Source organism: Bubalus kerabau, chromosome 11 (genome assembly GCF_029407905.1).
Source record: "Bubalus kerabau isolate K-KA32 ecotype Philippines breed swamp buffalo chromosome 11, PCC_UOA_SB_1v2, whole genome shotgun sequence".
Lineage (NCBI taxonomy): Eukaryota > Metazoa > Chordata > Mammalia > Artiodactyla > Bovidae > Bubalus > Bubalus kerabau.
In genome coordinates this window covers 40,683,051-40,700,844 of record NC_073634.1, presented here as the reverse complement: position 1 = coordinate 40,700,844, position 17,794 = coordinate 40,683,051, and the positions used below count along the sequence as shown (strand labels likewise).

General features: G+C 46.9%; 1 long non-coding RNA gene across 8 annotated transcripts in view; it reads left to right on the top strand.

Moving 5' to 3' along the window:
• The first annotated feature begins 2,477 nt into the window (after nt 1-2,477).
• The window catches only part of LOC129623081 (uncharacterized), a 44,550-nt gene continuing 29,233 nt past the window's right edge, over nt 2,478-17,794 (top strand). For 2 of the 8 annotated variants that reach the window (XR_008700343.1, XR_008700342.1), the window contains exons 1-3: nt 2,505-2,620; nt 13,310-13,351; nt 15,622-15,745. This is a non-coding gene — a long non-coding RNA (uncharacterized LOC129623081). Of the gene's footprint in view, nt 2,621-4,149; nt 5,492-13,309; nt 13,352-15,599; nt 15,746-17,794 lie in introns of those variants that run through there. The other 6 variants (XR_008700340.1, XR_008700344.1, XR_008700338.1 and 3 more) reach the window with 6 other exon arrangements.

Below are 17,794 nucleotides of genomic sequence, written 5' to 3'. Positions count from 1 at the left end.
TCAAAGATAGCCAAATAATTGAATGTACTTCCTTTATTTCTCTCCCCTACTTAAATCGTTATTTTACCACACAGATCCAGGAAACATCCTGAGATAAGTGCAGGAAAACAAGCAAATAAAATAGGGCTTATCTCACTTTCAGTTCATAACTCAGAAATATAAATATTTCAAGGATTCTTGGCAAGAAAGAAATAACTGATGTGTCTCGATTTGTCTCATAGGCAGCAGCGCACAACCCCAGAACCTGAGCTGCCTGCCTCTAGCAAGTTCTGCAGAATACCACCCTACTTCAGTTATCTGGGGGGCACAGTAGCTTCTCTGTTCTTGGGAATTGTGCAGCCTCAAGTTTATCCTTTTTGCTTCCCACCTCTTCAGTTAGAAGCCCTGTTATATTTTCAGGCTGTGGGAATGCTGACTTTGAAGAGTAGAAACCAAGGACAGTGCCCTTGTTGGCTTGTTGATGGTGCCTTATTATTTTGCTGTTTGCCATGCAGGATGATAAAGCTAACTCTAAGAGAAGAGAAATGGACAAAACCATTGAATTGACCGAGATTTGAGAGAGATTTCTTCATAGCCATTAGAGAAAGCCACAGACATGGTGACAGGATGAAAAGTATAACCGTTTGCAAAAAAAAAAAATAGTGGAAATGGGATTGTTCACCTTGAAGAAGAGATTGAAGATGAATCATGAATTGTCACTAAACAAGCTTATGTTTTCTACCTCTGCCTCAGAGAGCAAAAAGAAAACCTACAGGGTATGAAGAATTTAAATTTATTGTAGGGGAACATTTCTGATAATTAAGGTTTCTCAGCTTTACATGGGGTGCCAGCTATAAGAGTGGTTCTGGAATCTTCTTTAAAGGTGTTTAAGAATTACCTGAACTTGATTCTGTCTGGTTGGCTCAGGTAGGGTGTGGCCCTGCAAGGGAAGGAACGGCCTGTTCTGTCTCATTGCTCCAGCATTTGAATGGCGGTGAGGTGACAACCTGTCACCTAGACAGAGCCTTAACTGCATCTCCAAATCCATATGCTTTCACAGGTGGGAGTTACTTGACCAACTTCACAGAGTTTTATCTCTGCCTTCAGTGGCACCCTGTGTGTTTTACTTAGATATGCAGTGTTGCCATTTGGGTTCCCGCAGGCTGATTCTGGGGGCTTCTCTAGTGCCTCAGATGGTAAAGAGTCTGCCTGCAATGTAGGAGCTGCAGGAGGCGCGGGTTCGATCCCTGGGTCAGGAAGATCCCCTGGAGAAGGAAATGGCAACCCACTCCAGTATTCTTGCCTGGAGAATCCCATGGACACAGGAGCCTGGCAGACTGCAGTCCATGGGGTCGCAAAGAGTGGGATATGACTCAGCTACTTAGCACACAAGCTGATTCTGAGATGAAGATTTGTGTGCAGGCTGTTTTCTAGAGGGCGCTCTTGGTATCAGTGCTGTGGAAGGGAAGGGGAGGAAGTGGGATCAGGCTGAGGGAGAAGGTAAGCTTTGAAGCAACCCCAACAGAGAACTCAGCTGACTACCTGGAAAGCTCTGAGGCTGCGCTGGCCCCTCTCAGGTGTCCCCAGTCGGGGCAAGAGGGTTGGGCCACTGAAGAAGTAGCAGCCACTGAAGAAAAAGCATGACCTTGGGCAGAGCAGCTTCCTTTAGCTCTGGCATTCCCCAAAGGAGGCTGACAGCTGGAGGGGTCTCCTTCCAGCAGCATTTCCACCATGTGAGGAAGTAAACCCTCCATTCAGGAAAGGGGACCTCGGGGTGCATCCCCATGTTAACCACAGGCAGCTTTCCCTACCTTCTACTCGCATTTAAGATTACTTTTGCCCTTTACTTATTATATAAGAAGCATTTTCCCTCCTGCAGGAACATATGTCCCTTACTCTTGTTCCTATCCAACCCTTGTCACCCTAGTTAGTACAGAGAGTCACAGATTCTGTTGATTCTGAAATGTATTCTTTCCTCTCTCTGCCCCTCCCTCCTTCCTGCTCTTCCCCACTTCCCTCTTTCAACTCTCATCAGGCAGATTCACCTGCTTCCAATTTGAGCCTCGTGACAGCCAGCTTGGATGACAAGCTGAGTATCAGCTGATTTCGTCCTCCTCAGAGTTTTTCCATTATTCCCCTAATGGCCACACATTCCCCCTCTACCCTCTGCCAATACCGTGTGCGTGAATTCCCAGGGCAGTAGTGCAGCTGGCCTGGAGCCTGGGTCAGCTCAGCCCCTAGCTTGTGGGACTTTGATCACAGCCTGTTTTCTCCATTAGCTGTCTGAAATGAGGACAGGCCACTGGACCAAGTGATCCCCAACATCTTTTTTCACCTCCAACATTCAATGACTTTTTGATTTGAAGCGTTTTCACAAAGGAAAATGAGAACGAAAGGGGATACTAGACTCCCTAGTCTTCACTTCCTATCCCACCCACATAGAAGATTGGTGCCTCCTTTCCCAAATAAATGCAAGATGTGTGAATTAGTTATGGCATAACCTGAAATGGCTGGGAGAGTAAAAGCTTAGACTCCCCAGATAATTTTGGAAAGCAGCCTGAACTGAAACCAGAAAATTCTTAGCAGCCCATCTTCTGGCCATCCTTAGCCTCTGTGAGGCTCTCCTGTGAGGCCAGTGAAGGTGAGTCAGGACTTGAGTTGCATCTGAAATGCTCAGGGAGTCCACTGGGGCAAGAGTGGTTTGCTGCTGATTTTACTCTACTGTTTCCCAACCCTCCCCCCGCCACCCCCCACCCTTTTCTTAATCTTAGTGGAGTCGGCATTTTCTGCAGTCTTTGTCTTTTGTTGTTTTTTTTTGCATGAGACTGGGCCAGGGTAACCATTGGCCCCTGAAGGGAACCCAGGAACATCAGATCAGATCAGATCAGTCACTCAGTCGTGTCCGACTCTTTGCGACCCCATGAATCGCAGCACGCCAGGCCTCCCTGGCCATCACCAACTCCCGGAGTTCACTCAGACTCACGTCCATCGAGTCGGTGATGCCATCCAGCCATCTCATCCTCTGTCATCCCCTTCTCCTCTTGCCCCCAATCCCTCCCAGCATCAGAGTCTTTTCCAATGAGTCAACTCTTAGCATGAGGTAGCCAAAGTACTGGAGTTTCAGCTTTAGCATCATTCCTTCCAAAGAAATCCCAGGGCTGATCTCCTTCAGAATGGACTGGTTGGATCTCCTTGCAGTCCAAGGGACTCTCAAGAGTTCTCCAACACCACAGTTCAAAAGCATCAATTTTTCAGTGCTCAGCCTTCTTCACAGTCCAACTCTCACATCCATACATGACCACTGGAAAAACCATAGCCTTGACTAGACGGACCTTTGTTGGCAAAGTAATGTCTCTGCTTTTGAATATGCTATCTAGGTTGGTTATAACTTTCCTTCCAAGGAGTAAGTGTCTTTTAATTTCATGGCTGCAGTCACCATCTGCAATGATTTTGGAGGCCCCCAAAATAAAGTCTGACACTGTTTCCACTGTTTCCCCATCTATTTGCCATGAAGTGATGGGACCGGATGCCATGATCTTCGTTTTCTGAATGTTGAGCTTTAAGCCAACTTTTTCCCTCTCCACTTTCACTTTCATCAAGAGGCTTTTGAGTTCCTCTTCACTTTCTGCCATAAGGGTGGTATCATCTGCATATCTGAGGTTATTGATATTTCTCCCGGCAGTCTTGATTCCAGCTTGTGTTTCTTCCAGTCCAGCGTTTCTCATGATGTACTCTGCATATAAGTTAAATAAACAGGGTGACAATATACAGCCTTGACGTACTCCTTTTCCTATTTGGAACCAGTCTGTTGTTCCATGTCCAGTTCTAACTGTTTGCTTCCTGACCTGCATACAAATTTCTCAAGAGGCAGATCAAGTGGTCTGATATTCCCATCTCTTTCAGAATTTTCCACAGTTTATTGTGATCCACATAGTCAAAGGCTTTGGCATAGTCAATAAAGCAGAAATAGATGTTTGTAAAGGCCCTTCAAATGGTCCTTTCTTTTTGAGATTGGCTGTCTCATTCAGTAACTAAAGACTGTGATAAATAACAGCACAGAATGTGGAAGCTGGAGAGAAAAGGCTAGTGGAAATGTGAACCTGGCTGTTCAAGAGCAGAGCTGAGCTTATTTGCATAGTAGCAGGTGTGGTTACTTATTTATGAAGCACATTTCCTCTGAGGTGTGGAAAATGGGCTAGCTGTGAACCTGATCCCGGCCTTAGAACGCTGACAGTGAGGAGGCAGAGCCCAGTCTGACTCCCCACAGTTCTCCCCCTCTGGTGCTCCTGGTAATTCCCTGAGCTTCCCTTGTATTCCCTTCTTGCTAGACAATGAGGTCCTGAAGGGCAGGGACAGTGTTTGGTCACCATTGTTTTCCTGTGCCCAGATCTCCCTGGCAATAGGCAGGCCTTCAGTAAATACATATATCATGAGTGAATTTGGCAGACAAGCTTGCAACTACCCAGAAGCTGGAGGGAGGTAAATACAAAAGGGGAGGCAAGGCCTTGGAGCTCCCAGACACCCACCCTGAAACAAGGAAGTAATGCTAGAAACAGATGGACAGAAGAAGCACCATTTGAAGAAAGGGTCAGCTGTGGACCTCCTATAGGAGAAAAGCCCCAAACAAACTAGACACTCTTTCAAGCGCATGGTTTGACTCCTCCAGAACAAGGAAAACAAAACAAAACAACCCTAAGTAATCCACTCCCCGCCAATAAAAACGCCTACCCCAAACAGCAATTGCTCCAGACTCATGCAGCGTCCTCGTTACACAGTGGAAAGAACAAAGACGTGATTTAAGCATCTTGAAATTGAAATAGCAATTGCCAAACACCAGAGGATCAGCAGAATCATTAGATTCCAGAAAATGCAGAACCTCTGAGGCCTCTGTATTCTTCCATTCTGATGTCAGATTACTGGCAGCCCACGCTGAGCTGCCTTATAAGAAAGTGCAGCTAGGCCACTAGAAAGAAGCAGAGGAAGGAGGGGCCAGCTGGCATTGCTGGGGTTTGGAAGCTCTGCACTGCAGATTCTGTTAACCAACACTGGACACTGTCTTCCTCTGCTCTCAGTGACCAGTGAGGCCAAGGCGGGCCACTTCAGCTGACTAGACACAGATGTAGATGTCTATAAGTTTATCAGTCAGAGGCCTGCCAGGAAAACAGAATTTATCCCAGGTGATTCAAATAGAAAGACAAATAAAAAGGATCGACAGCAGTGAGCATGAGGGAAACAGATAAGGAGCATTGTGGTACCTGAAGACTTGCGTCAGGGGGCGCCATTACTTCTGTAAGGGCAAAGAGCAGGAGGACGTCTCGGTGCCTGACCTAGCAGGACTGCAGCTATGAGGAAGGGCTTCCAGAGATGGGGCTCCAGAACAGGGAGGGAGTGGAGAAGAAATCCCTGCCCATTTCTCCCGCTTCCTGTTGACAAAACCAGAAGCCAGCCAGCGAGGGTGCTCGCAATGGCACTTTCCTCAAGGGTCAGCTCCTGGAGTTGAGAATACATGGAGGTGAGTCAAATGGAAAAAATCTAGCACAATGACAACTAACCTGGTTACCACATGGCTACATTACCTGTGTTTCTTACATGTTATCTCACTTCATCTTCAAAATTACTCTAAAACAGGCTGAGCCTGGGGCTCTTCAGAATACCAGGGCTTGTGGGCACAGTGGCACTTGCATGCCCGATGGTGCGTCTGGGCTGGTGAGCCAACAGGGGGGAAGTGGGTTGACACCCATCAGGAGCTTGAGGCCAAAAGGATTCTCAGGGTCAATTAGGAAGGAATCCCTGGGACAGTGCCTGTGAACAATCTTCCCTCCTTCTTCAGACTTTGTAACCTATGCTTTTTACCCTGAATGTTTCCCAACAATAAGAAGGTTGTCTTCTGCTCACTAGGCAGCCCTTTTGGGGAGAGGATCTTGTGGGTTGCTGCAGGCAGTGACAGTGATTTGCAGAAAGGTCAGGCCAGTTCCAAGAGAGGGAAAGGCCAGAGCTGGCGGGTCCTGAGCGGGTGGGTGTCTGGGGTCCAGAGGTACAAGGCCTGTGCTCTGTCTCTTACTCCTCAGAGCCAGGAATCTTCCTCCTGGTAGTTCTGCCTCCCTGCCAGAGGGTTGAGGTGGGGGGCAGTTCTCTGTGCAAGCTGGAGGGGGTGACCTTCCAGCACGTGGGGGCCGCAGACACTGACACTGGGTCTACTTTACTGTAAGGTAATCTGGCTGTGTGGCACTAGAGCGACTTTGAGGAGATACCCCACATCTAAGGGCAAAGGAGAAGCCCCAGCAAGATGGTAGGAGGGGCAAAATCACATTTAGAATCAAACCCCATACCCACTAGAGATGCTCAGAGGGCTCAAAAAAACTTTGTGCACACCGGGACCCAGAGACCCCACAGAGACTGAGACAGAACTGTGTTTGAGTTTCTCCTGCAGAGGTATGGGTCAGCAGTGGACTGCTCCAGGGGCAGGGACTCTGGGTGCAGTAGACCTGGGTGTGGCTAAGCCCTCTTGGAGGAGGTCACTGTTAACCTGACCATAGAGCTGCCAGAACTTACACAGGACTGGGAAACAGACTTTGGGAGGGCACAAACAAAACCTTGTGTGCAGCAGGACCCAGAAGAAAGGAGCAGTGACCCCACAAGAGACTGACCCAGACTTGCCCATGAGTGTCCAGGAGTCTCCAGCGGTGGCATATGTCGGCAGTGGCCTGCTGCAGGGTTGAGGGGTTGAGTGGAGCAGTGCATGCATGGGACCTTTTGAAGAAGGTTGCCATTATCTTCATTACCTCCACCATAGTTTGGCCTCAGGGCAAAAAAGAGGGAGGGAACACAGCGCCCCACCCCCACCCCCACCCCGCCCTCATCAACAGAAAATTGGATTAAGGATACACTGAGCACAGCCCCACCCATCAGAACAAGACCCAGTTTCCCCCTCAGTCAGTCTCTCCCATCAGGAAGCTTCCATAAGCCTCTTAGCCTTCTCCATCAGACGGCAGACAGACTGAAAACCACAATCACAGAAAACTAACCAGTCTGATTACATGGACCACAGCCTTGTCTAACTCAGTAAAACTATGAGCCATGCCATGTAGGGCCACTGAAGATGGCAGGTCATGGAGAGTTCTGACAAAACATGGTCCACTGGAGAAAGGAATGGCAAACTGCTTCAGTATTCTTGCCTTGAGAATGCCATGAACAGTATGAAAAGGCAAACAGATAGGACACTGAAAGATGAACTCCTCAGGTCGGTAGGTGCCCGATATGCTACTGGAGATCAGTGGAGAAATAACTCCAGAAAGAATGAAGGGATGGAGCCAAAGCAAAAACACCACCCAGTTGTGGATGTGACTGGTGAAGGAAGCAAGGTCTGATGCTATAAAGAACAATATTGCATAGGGACCTGGAATGTTAGGTCCGTGACTCAAAGCAAATTGGAAATGGTCAAACAGGAGATGGCAAGAGTGAACATTGACATTATGGGAATCAGGAAACTAAAATGGACTGGAAGGGTGAATTTAACTCAGATGACCATTATATCTACTACTGTGGGCAAGAATCCCTTAGAAGAAATGGAGTAGCCATCATAGTCAACAGACGAGTCTGAAATGTAGTACTTGGATGCAATCTCAAAAACGACAGAATGATCTCTGTTCGTTTCCAGAGCAAACCATTCAGTATCACAGTAATCCAAGACTATGCCCCGACCAGTAATGCTGAAGAAGTTGAAGTTGAATGAGTCTATGAAGACCTACAAGACCTTCTAGAATACCCCCAAAAAGATGTCCTTTTCATTATAGAGGACTGGAATGCAAAAGAAGGAAGTCAAGAAATATCTGGAGTAACAGGCAAATTTGGCCTAGGAGTACAGAATGAAGCAGGGAAAAGGCTAATAGAGTTCTGCCAAGAGAATGCACTGGTCATAGCAAATACCCTCTTCCAACAACACAAGAGAAGACTCTACACATGGACATCACCAGATGGTCAGCACCGAAATCAGATTAATTATATTCTTTGCAGCCAAAGATGGAGAAGCTCTATACAGTCAACAAAAACAAGACCGGAGGCTGACTGTGGCTCGGATCATGAACTCCTTATTGCCAAATTCAGAGTTAAATTGAAGAAAGTAGGGAAAACCACTAGACCATTCAGGTATGACCTAAATCAAATCCCTTATGATTATACAGTGGAAGTGACCAATAGATTCAAGGGATTAGATCTGATAGAGTGCCTGAAGAACTATGGATGGAGGTTTGTGATATTGTACAGGAGGCAGTGATCAAGACCATCCACAGGAAAAAGAAATGCAAAAAGGCAAAATGGCTGTCTGAGGAGGCCTTACAAATGGCTGTGAAAAGAAAAGAAGCTAAAGGCAAAGGAGAAAAGGAAAGATATACCCATTTGAATGCAGAGTTCCGAAGAATAGCAAGGAGAGATAAGAAAGCCTTCCTCAGTGATCAATGCAAAGAAATAAAGGAAAACAATAGAATGGGAAAGACTAGCAATCTCTTCAAGAAAATTAGAGATACTAAGAGAACATTTCATGCAAAGATGGGCACAATAAAGGACAGAAATGGTATGGCCCTAACAGAAGCAGAAGATATTAAGAAGAGGTGGCAAGAATACACAGAAGAACTGTACAAAAAAGATCTTCACGACCCAGATAATCACAGTGGTGTGATCACTCACCTAGAGCCAGACATCCTGGAATGCGAAGTCAAGTGGGCCCTTAGAAAACATCACTACAAATAAAACTAGTGGAGGTGATGGAATTCCAGTTGAGCTATTTCAAATGCTAAAAGATGATGCTGCGAAAGTGCTGCACTCAATATGCCAGCAAATTTGAAAAACTCAGCAGTGGTTACAGGACTGGAAAAGGTCAGTTTTCATTCCAATCCCAAAGAAAGGCAATGCCAAAGAATGTTCAAACTGCCACACAATTGCACTCATCTCACATGCTAGTAAAGTAATGCTCAAAATTCTCCAAGCCAGGCTTCAACAGTATGTGAACTGTGAACTTCCAGATGTCCAAGCTGGTTTTAGAAAAGGCAGAGGAACAAGAGATCAAATTGCCAACATCCATTGGATCATCGAAAAAGGAATGGAGTTCCAGAAAAACATCTACTTTTGCTTTACTGCCTATGCCAAAGCTTTTGACTGTATGGATCACAACAAACTGTGGAAATTTCTTCAAGAGATGAGAATACCAGACCACCTGACCTGCCTCCTAAGAAATCTGTATGTAGGTCAAGAAGCAACAGTTAGAACTGACATGGAACAACGGACTGGTTCCAAATTGGGAAAGGAATATGTGAAGACTGTATATTGTCACCATGCTTATTTAACTTATATGCAGAGTACATCATGAGAAACGCTGGACTGGATGAAGTACAAGCTTTAATCAAGGTTGCTGGGAGCAATATCAATAACCTCAGATATGCAGATGACACCACCCTTATGGCAGAAAGTGAAGAAGAACTAAAGAGCCTCTTGATGAAAGTGAAAGAGGAGAGTAAAAAAGTTGGCTTAAACCTCAATATTCAGAAAACTAAGATCATGGCATCTGGTTCCATCCTTTCATGGCAAATAGATGCAGAAACAATGGAAACAGTGAGAAACTTTATTTTGGGGGCTCCAAAATCACTGCAGATGGTGACTGCAGCCATGAAATTAGAAGACGCTTGCTCCTTGGAAGAAAAGTTATGACCAACCTAGACAGCATATTAAAAAGCAGAGACATCACTTTGCCAACAAAGGTCTGTCTAGTCAAAGCTATGATTTTTGCAGTGGTCATGTATGGATGTGAGAGTTGGACTGTGAAGAAGGCTGAGCGCCGAAGAATTGATGCTTTTGAACTGTGGTGTTGGAGAAGACTCTTGAGAGTCCCTTGGACTGCAAGGAGATCCAACCAGTCCATCCTAAAGGAAATCAGTTCTGAATGTTCATTGGAAGGACTGATGCTGAAGCTGAAATTCCAGTACTGTGGCCTGATTCAAAGAACTGACTCATGAAAAGATCCTGATGCTGGGAAAGATTGAAGGTAGGAGGAGAAGGGGAAGACAGAGGATGAGATGTTTGGATGGCATCACCAACTTGATGGACATGAGTTTAAGTAATCTCCAGGAGTTGGTAATGGACAGGTAAGCCTGGCATACTGCAGTCACAAAGAGTTGGACATGACTGAGAAACTGAACTGAATCCAGGCAAGAGCAGCCATTTGATCTGAAGGGCATGGTCTTATCACCAAATAAATATTTCATTGTTTGAGGCCCCAGAGAGTGGAGGCATGGACTCCATGGAGGCATGGAGGAGGGCTTTGGGACACCTGAGTCCCCAGCAGCCCCTCAGGTGTTCAGTGGCTCCTGCTGGGGCTGGGGGCGAGGGAGGGCCTGTGTCTGAGCCTTTACAGGAGGTGGGAGACGGCTTCCCTCCAAGACCTCCATCCGAGTGGTGAGTTGCTCAGATTGGGAAACTCTTCATGCCTTCCTTTTCTCAGCTGCAAAATGGAAATAATTTCCCAGCCCAGTTATAATGCCTTTTCTTGTTTCAGAGACCAAGTGTGATAACACAGGAAAACATTTTGGAAGGCAGAAAATGACACATCAAGCATACCAATTATTAATATCAACCATATCTTTTCAGAAAATGTCCCTTAAGAGGCCTATGCCATACTCGAGCTGCTTGTATTTGTTCATTTATACATTAAACAGATATTTACAGTTCCCAGGGGCTTATTTTCTGTCTTACGGAATGGCAGGTGCTTTGTATGCTCTTCTTTCATCACTCCTGCCCTCTAGAGCTCTTATTTTAGCCCCTAGTGACCAGGGTTGATAGGGAGTATGTAAGTCGAATGCTTGGTGGGGTTGACTGAAATGAGATTTCAATGCCTCTGCTCATTATCTTAAGGGCATTCTGCCTTTTTGCCTAAGGAGCTGCAGGCTGAGTGTGAGGAGGGAGCTGAGTGGCCCTCCAGGGCACCATGGCAACCACGAGGGACTGCCACCAGGGCAGTTTTAATGTCACGTTGCACCTTGAAACTCATCAGATGTGGGCTCAGCAGAAAAGAAACCCTTCCTCATTCTGGGAGGTGGAGAAAAGGGAAAGAGAGGCAGGTGTGATGGAGGGCTATGTCAGCATCTGATGAATGTGGTGATATTCATCTGAGGGGGCTTTTCGCTTTCAGTGGAACCTCTGCTTGCTGGGAACTTGGGAGGCCAGGCCCCAGCATGGGGAAAGGCACAAATGGAGCTTGGTTGTTAAATCCTGGGATGTCTTCTTAGGACATTAGCCTCAGAGCAAGAAGCATGGGGGTGGGGTAGAGATGAATTAACTTGGAATTAACATAAATACTACTATATATAAAATAGGCAAGGACCTACCCTATAGCACAGGAACTCTACTCTATCTTGTTGTTGTTGAGTTGCTCAGTTGTGTCCAGCTGTTTGCAACTCCATGGAACTGCTCCACACCGGGCCTCTCTGTCCTTCACCATCTCCCAGAGTTTGCTCAAACTCATGTCCATTGAGTCGGTGATGCCATCCAACCATCTCATCCTCTGTTGACCCCTTCTCCTCCTGCCCTCAATCCTTTCCAGCATCAGGGTTTTTTTTTTTTTTCCTATGAGTCGGCTCTTTGAATCAGGTGGCCAAAGTATTGGAGCTTCAGCATCAGTCCTTCCAATGAATATTCAGGGCGATTTCCTTTAGGATGGACTGGTTGGATCTCCTTGCAGTCCAAGAGTCTCTCAAGAGTTTTCTCCAGCACCACAGTTCGAAGGCTGTGGTGCTCAGCCTTTTTTTATTGTCCAGCTCTCATATCCATACATGACTACTGGAAAAACCATAGTTTTTGACTATATGGACCTTTGTTGGCAAACTAATGTCTCTGCTTTTTAATATGCTGTCTAGTTTGGTCATAGATTTTCTTCCAAGCAGCAAGTGTCTTTTAATTTCATGGCTGCAGTCATCATCCACAGTGATTTTGGAGCCCAAGAAAATAAAATCTGTCTCTGTTTCCATTGTTTCCCCATCTGTTTACCATGAGATGATGGGACCTGACGTCATGATCTTTGTCTTTTGAATGTTGAGTTTTAAGCCATCTTTTTCACTCTCCTCTTTCACCATCATCAAGAGGCACTTTAGTTCCTTTTCAATTTCTGCCATAAGGGTGGTATCATCTGCATACCTGGGGTTACTGATATTTCTTCTGGCAATCTTGATTCCAGCTTGTGTTTTACCCAGCCTGGCATTTCACATAATGTACTCTACATACAAGTTTAAAAAGCAGGGTGACAATATACAATATACAGCTCTTACAATATCTTGTAATATCCTATAACGGAAAATAATCTGAAAATATATATGTATAACTGAATCACTTTGTATATTTGAAACTAACACATTATAAATTAACTTTCAATACATAAAATTCCTAGACAAAAATAAAGAAGCATAGGAGTAGAGGGGCTCCCACATGCTGGTGAAGTTCAGGATTCACTGTCTGTCCTAAGGTGAATCCTTCTGAGTTAGCCCTGCCTCCCTGTCCGGGGGGCCCACTGCCTCTGGGTGTGTGATATTTTGCTGTTCCTTTGTTTACTTAATGAATCAACACTCTTACACCATCCATTTCCTAGTAGGACATGTTGGTGGGCACCCAGTAGATGCCTGAATTATCTGGTAAAACCATCCTTTGTCCAGAAGAAAACTATCTTCAAAATCTCACTAAACAAGCACAAAATAGTGTCCTTGTTGAACTAGAAAGGAAATAAATGTGGGACAGTGTCTTGGGAACTTGGTGCCCCTTGGTACTTTCAAAAATCTGCTGTAATTCAAAGACCCTGGTGCTGGTAGGGAATAGGCGAGAAAGCCCTTGCCTCAGTCCACCCATCCACTCATGTTTCTGGCAGAATTAGCTGAGTCTCAAATACTTGGTAGTAGGCTTTGTCTCGGAGAAGGCAATGGCACCCCACTCCAGTACTCTTGCCTGGAAAATCCCATGGACAGAGGAGCCTGGTGGGCTGCAGGTCATGGGGTCGCTAAGAGTCAGACACGACTGAGTGACTTCACTTTCACTTTTCACTTTCATGCATTGGAGAAGGAAATGGCAACCCACTCCAGTGTTCTTGCTTGGAGAATCCGAGGGACGGGGGAGCCTGGTGGGCTGCCGTCCGTTGGGTCGCACAGAGTCGGACACAACTGAAGCGACTTAGCAGCAGCAGCAGGCTTTGTCTGCTAGGAATTTGTGCTTTTGCCTCTCTTTTTATCTTGCTTTCTTTTTACCCCCACACTGACCTCTTTAAGCAAATTTAGCCTCCTCTTTTTGCCTCATCAACCTGCAGGCACGTCCAGAGACTGAGCAGGAGCTGATTCCAATGGTGAAGGTGGGCCTTGATGAGGAGGGGAGAAGGGGTGGAGGAAGATGAGGTGAAGGAGCGGGAGAAGGATGGGAGAGGGAAAAGATGATGGTGAGGATGAGGGGATGGTGAGGAGGATCAGGGAGGGAGAAGATGATGGTGACGATGAAGGGGATGATGGAGAGGAGGATGAGGGGCATGATGGCAGAGGCTCCTGCTTGTCACTATCATGATTTAATAGGAGCATAATGATGATGGGGGGCGGGTGGGAAATGACAGCCCTTCAGCAGGTTTATCTTATTTTAGTTTCTCTCTGCAGAGGTGCTTTAGGCCTTTATAAAATACCCTTCCCTGAGCTTTGGCATTTGTCTTTCATTGTTCCTCAGACCCAGGATACTATTTTGGTTTAAAAAAGTTCCCGTTTGTGCTGCCCCAGGTAGTGGCTGCCAGCTCCTGGGAGAAGAAGACCTAATGGTTGTCTGTTTTCAGAGGCGCTGCACTGGCTGCCTGTTTAAGATTGATTTTTTTATATTGTTCCCTGTAATCACACTGCATTACGCTGCCCTGGCCCAGGGCCTGTGCAAGGTTTTCACTTAAAATGTCTTGCTTCGTTCTCTGGAAGCTGCTGACGCTTACCCCTCCAGCTGCGGCCCTCACCTAGTTACTGATGTCTTCCGTAGCTGAGCCGAGAGGCCTGAGAGGAGAGGGCCTCCGTGCTCTGCATTTGCTGGCGCAGCAGTTTGGCTTCTCCTCTTGAGGTTGCTTCAGTCCTGGAATGTCTGGTGGGAGGGGCTGAGCCAAAGAAGGTTCTTAAAGAAAGATAACACATTAACATCAGAAATCTGCAGAATAAGAGTTTGAAAACACCCCAGAGAAGACATACATTGTATTCAGAAGTAGAGACAAGGGTTAGCCACCAAATTTTCCTTAGCACTTCTTGTGTGCTGTTGGGAGCATTAGGGGGAAAGCCCAATTTAGGTGATGATTAAGGAGAAAGGGGTGGCACCGAGGTGCTGTCCCTCTGACCACAGAAGCCCAAACAAAGTGTGGCTTGTTTGTGTTCCTCCCCAGTGCAACTGGTACTGGCATCTTGAGAAACAGATTTGTTAAGGTCTCAGAAAGTGCTGGGTCTGAAGTGAATGTGATATACCTGCTTGGTAGATAAAATATCCGGTAGAACTAAGGGCTAGAAATGCCAGAGAGACACACAGGAATTCAAAACTGGGGTAGAGAGAAATGTGTCTGGGCTTCAGAGAAAAATGTATTTGATACAGAACAAGATATTTGAGGGGCTGAGGTCACGGGATTCAGAACATCTGCTGGGAGAAGGGGACAATGGCTGCTAGTCAAGTGCCTGGGGTGCGGGGTGCTTCAGCCACAGTCACCATAGTGTTCTATGAGGGAGGTGTTGCTGTCACTCGTTTCCAGGTGAGGAAATTGCCCAGGCTCACGCAGCAAGGGACTGCTTTTTCCTTGCAGGGGTAGAGGACACATGTGGGTCTCTTGGCCTCTGGACACTTTGCTAAGGGAAGGGGCACAGCCTCAACGCCCACCCTTCCCCAGTGGCCTCAGGCCAGGCTGTGGAAAGTGGAGCCTCTTTCCCATGCAGGTGGAAGAGGGGCCAGGCCAGTGATCCTGCTGTAGCCTGAGCTCAGGGGCTGAGACCACCCCCTCACTGGAGCCCAGGAGTCCCCAAAGTGGGGACACCAGTTCTCTACAGCTGCCTCCAACTCATTCTTCCTCCCTCCAGGGACCTGTTGGCTGGAGGCCCAGGCTCTGCTGATAGAGAACTGACAGATTTCCTAAAATAGGAAGCCCTGTCACTCACCCATTCTCTCCCTTTGGCTAGTTGGTTGGGGCCTCCCGAGGAGAAATCTCTTTATAGATGTGTTTTACTAGAAGCAGCTTTGGCATAAAGGAGTAAGGCTGACCTCATGCCTTTGGTGGAGGGCCAGGTCATGGCCATCGAAAGTCTATTGAGCCCGGGGGCTGCACTGGAATAATAGGGATGGTTGGGAGCTGGCCGGAAGTCTGTTCTCTCACTTCCTGTTTAGAAGGGGTGAAAAAAAGCCCAGGGGACCTCACCAACTACTCAGCTGAGTTCCTTCCCTTTCAGCAGAGGCCCCAGGGCCCCTCAGCCTGTGCAGGGAGCTCTAAACTTGGCATTAGAACAGCAAAATTCAAGTTCTGGTTATCTTATTTTTCTTTTAGAAGACCTGGAACAAATCTTTCTGGGACTTGGTTTTCTCATCTATGTAATTAATGAATTCAACAGCCCCTGTGCTCCCTACCCACAGGGTTGTAGTCCCAATCCTGAGCAGGAGTCTCCATGTGCATCAAGTACTGGGTCAGCACTGTCCTCTGATAAGAGACCAGCTTGTGTTTGCTCAGAAATAACGCCCAGGGCCTGGAACAGGAAAGGTGAGTCCCAGCCACCTGTCTGCTCAGGGAGCTGCTTCTCTGAGGCTGTGACCTGGTTCACCTCTCTTTCCCGTAGACCTGCCTCTTTCTCGTTGATTATGAAAATAACCACGCACCTCCCCCATTTTGCCATTTGGGTTTTGCTTGGCTGCTTTAATTCACTCTTTTGTAACATGGGCTTTTTTTTCTGTTTCTACACTCAGTTGATCTGAAATCAGGTTTCAGTGAATGAGCAGAACTTTCCATTCATTTATTTATAAGGGATTTGGATTTTGTTTTTACTGCTCAGAATTCCCCTGATACACTTATTTTACCAATTTTGCATGTGGTTAGAGGGAGGGGTGGGAGAAGGCAATGGCACCCCAAACCAGTACTCTTGCCTGGAAAATCCCATGGATGGAGGAGCCTGGTAGGCTGCAGTCCATGGGGTCGCTAGGAGTCAGACACGACTGAGCGACTTCACTTTCACTTTCCACTTTCATGCATTGGAGAAGGAAATGGCAACCCACTCCAGTGTTCTTGCCTGGAGAATCCCATGGACGGAGAAGCCTGGTAGGCTGCAGTCCCTGGGGTCACACAGAGTCGGACATGACTGAAGCAACTTAGCAGCAGCAGCAGCAGAGGAAGGGGCATAATGATACTAACATTCCTTTCCCATAGGTGTGATTCTGCCTTGAAAAACAGTAAGGAGAGAGATGGGGAAGGCCCAGGCTCAAGTCACGCTCAGACCATGTCCATTTTTGGTGCACTTGGCAGTGGAAAGTTTGGGAGGACTCGGATGGGGCCATTAACATGGACCTGGGGTGATTCTGCTAATGACTGTGAGAAGGATCATGAGACAGTCCCCTACCTCCACCCTTAAATAGAGGTCTGGGGAAAGCTTATTGGAGGCAGATGGCACTGCTCCCCTCTTGGCATAGTTGTCTTCGTGTGTTTTGGGTAGGATGGAGAATGAGGCAACTGTGGAAAACTAGGCAAAGGCAGAGTGTCTGAACTCACAACAGTGTCCCAGTCGCCCTTGCTTAACTGGAAGCAGAGTCTTGCCCAGAGCCCCTTGTGAGCAGTGCAGTGAGACCCCACGCTTGAGGCTGGAACCAGCACCTGTTTCCTCAGAGACAGGAATCTCTTTTTCCACCAAGATTGTGTTTGCTCAGAGATAACACACAGGGTCTGGAACAGGAAAGGTGAGTTCCAGCCACCTGGGGTAGATACAAAAAAGAGAGTTGAAGTCCCTGTGCTTGAGAAACCCAAAACCTTCCAAAGAGATTAAAGCAATCCCCCAAGCATGAAAGAAGTGGCAGCTATTAAAGACAAGTGGTTGTGAGGGTGATGGATGCCTGGGCTCACTCTGGCCTTCTGAACTGGCTGAGGGGAGTGGACCAACGATCCGCTCATCTCCCTTCTGCCCTCTCTGCTTCCTTTCCTTCCTGCTGTATGTACAGCACTGTGCAAGATCCCAGGTGAGGATGGAAGTATTCTAATAAGGGATCAGCAGTTCCTACTGGGCAGTGTCAGTGTGGAGGACTGGGGAGGACTGCTTTAAGGGCCAGGTCATCCTGCCTGAAGGGGCAGGACCTGGACTTTCAATATCAGTATCATGGCCAACAAGCCTTGTCCTAGGGCATCCTTCTGGACAGACCACATCCTAACCTCAGCTTCTGTACCCATTCTGTTCCTTCACTTATGCCTTTGAGTCTGAGTCACTTGCATAGATTCCACCTCCAGGTAGGCATCTTTCATTTGCTATCCCAGTTTCTGATTTGGGAAGACCCCAGACATCACCCCTGAGGCAAACGTTTGGCTCTGGACCCCCTTTCTCACTTGGTTTTGGTTCTGGCAAGTTGCTTCAGTCCAGATGGAGCTTACAGGACTTCAGATTAACTGTGGAGACAACTTGTAGACCCAAACTAATTGAAAAAAAAAAGTGCTTTGTTAATTATGAGATTTCATAGGGCTTGATTTTGGTCCCCAGGGACAGTCGGGATTTGCATAAATGGGAAAGAGAAGAGAGTACATTCTTGGCAGGAGGCAAGGCTTCATCGAGAACTC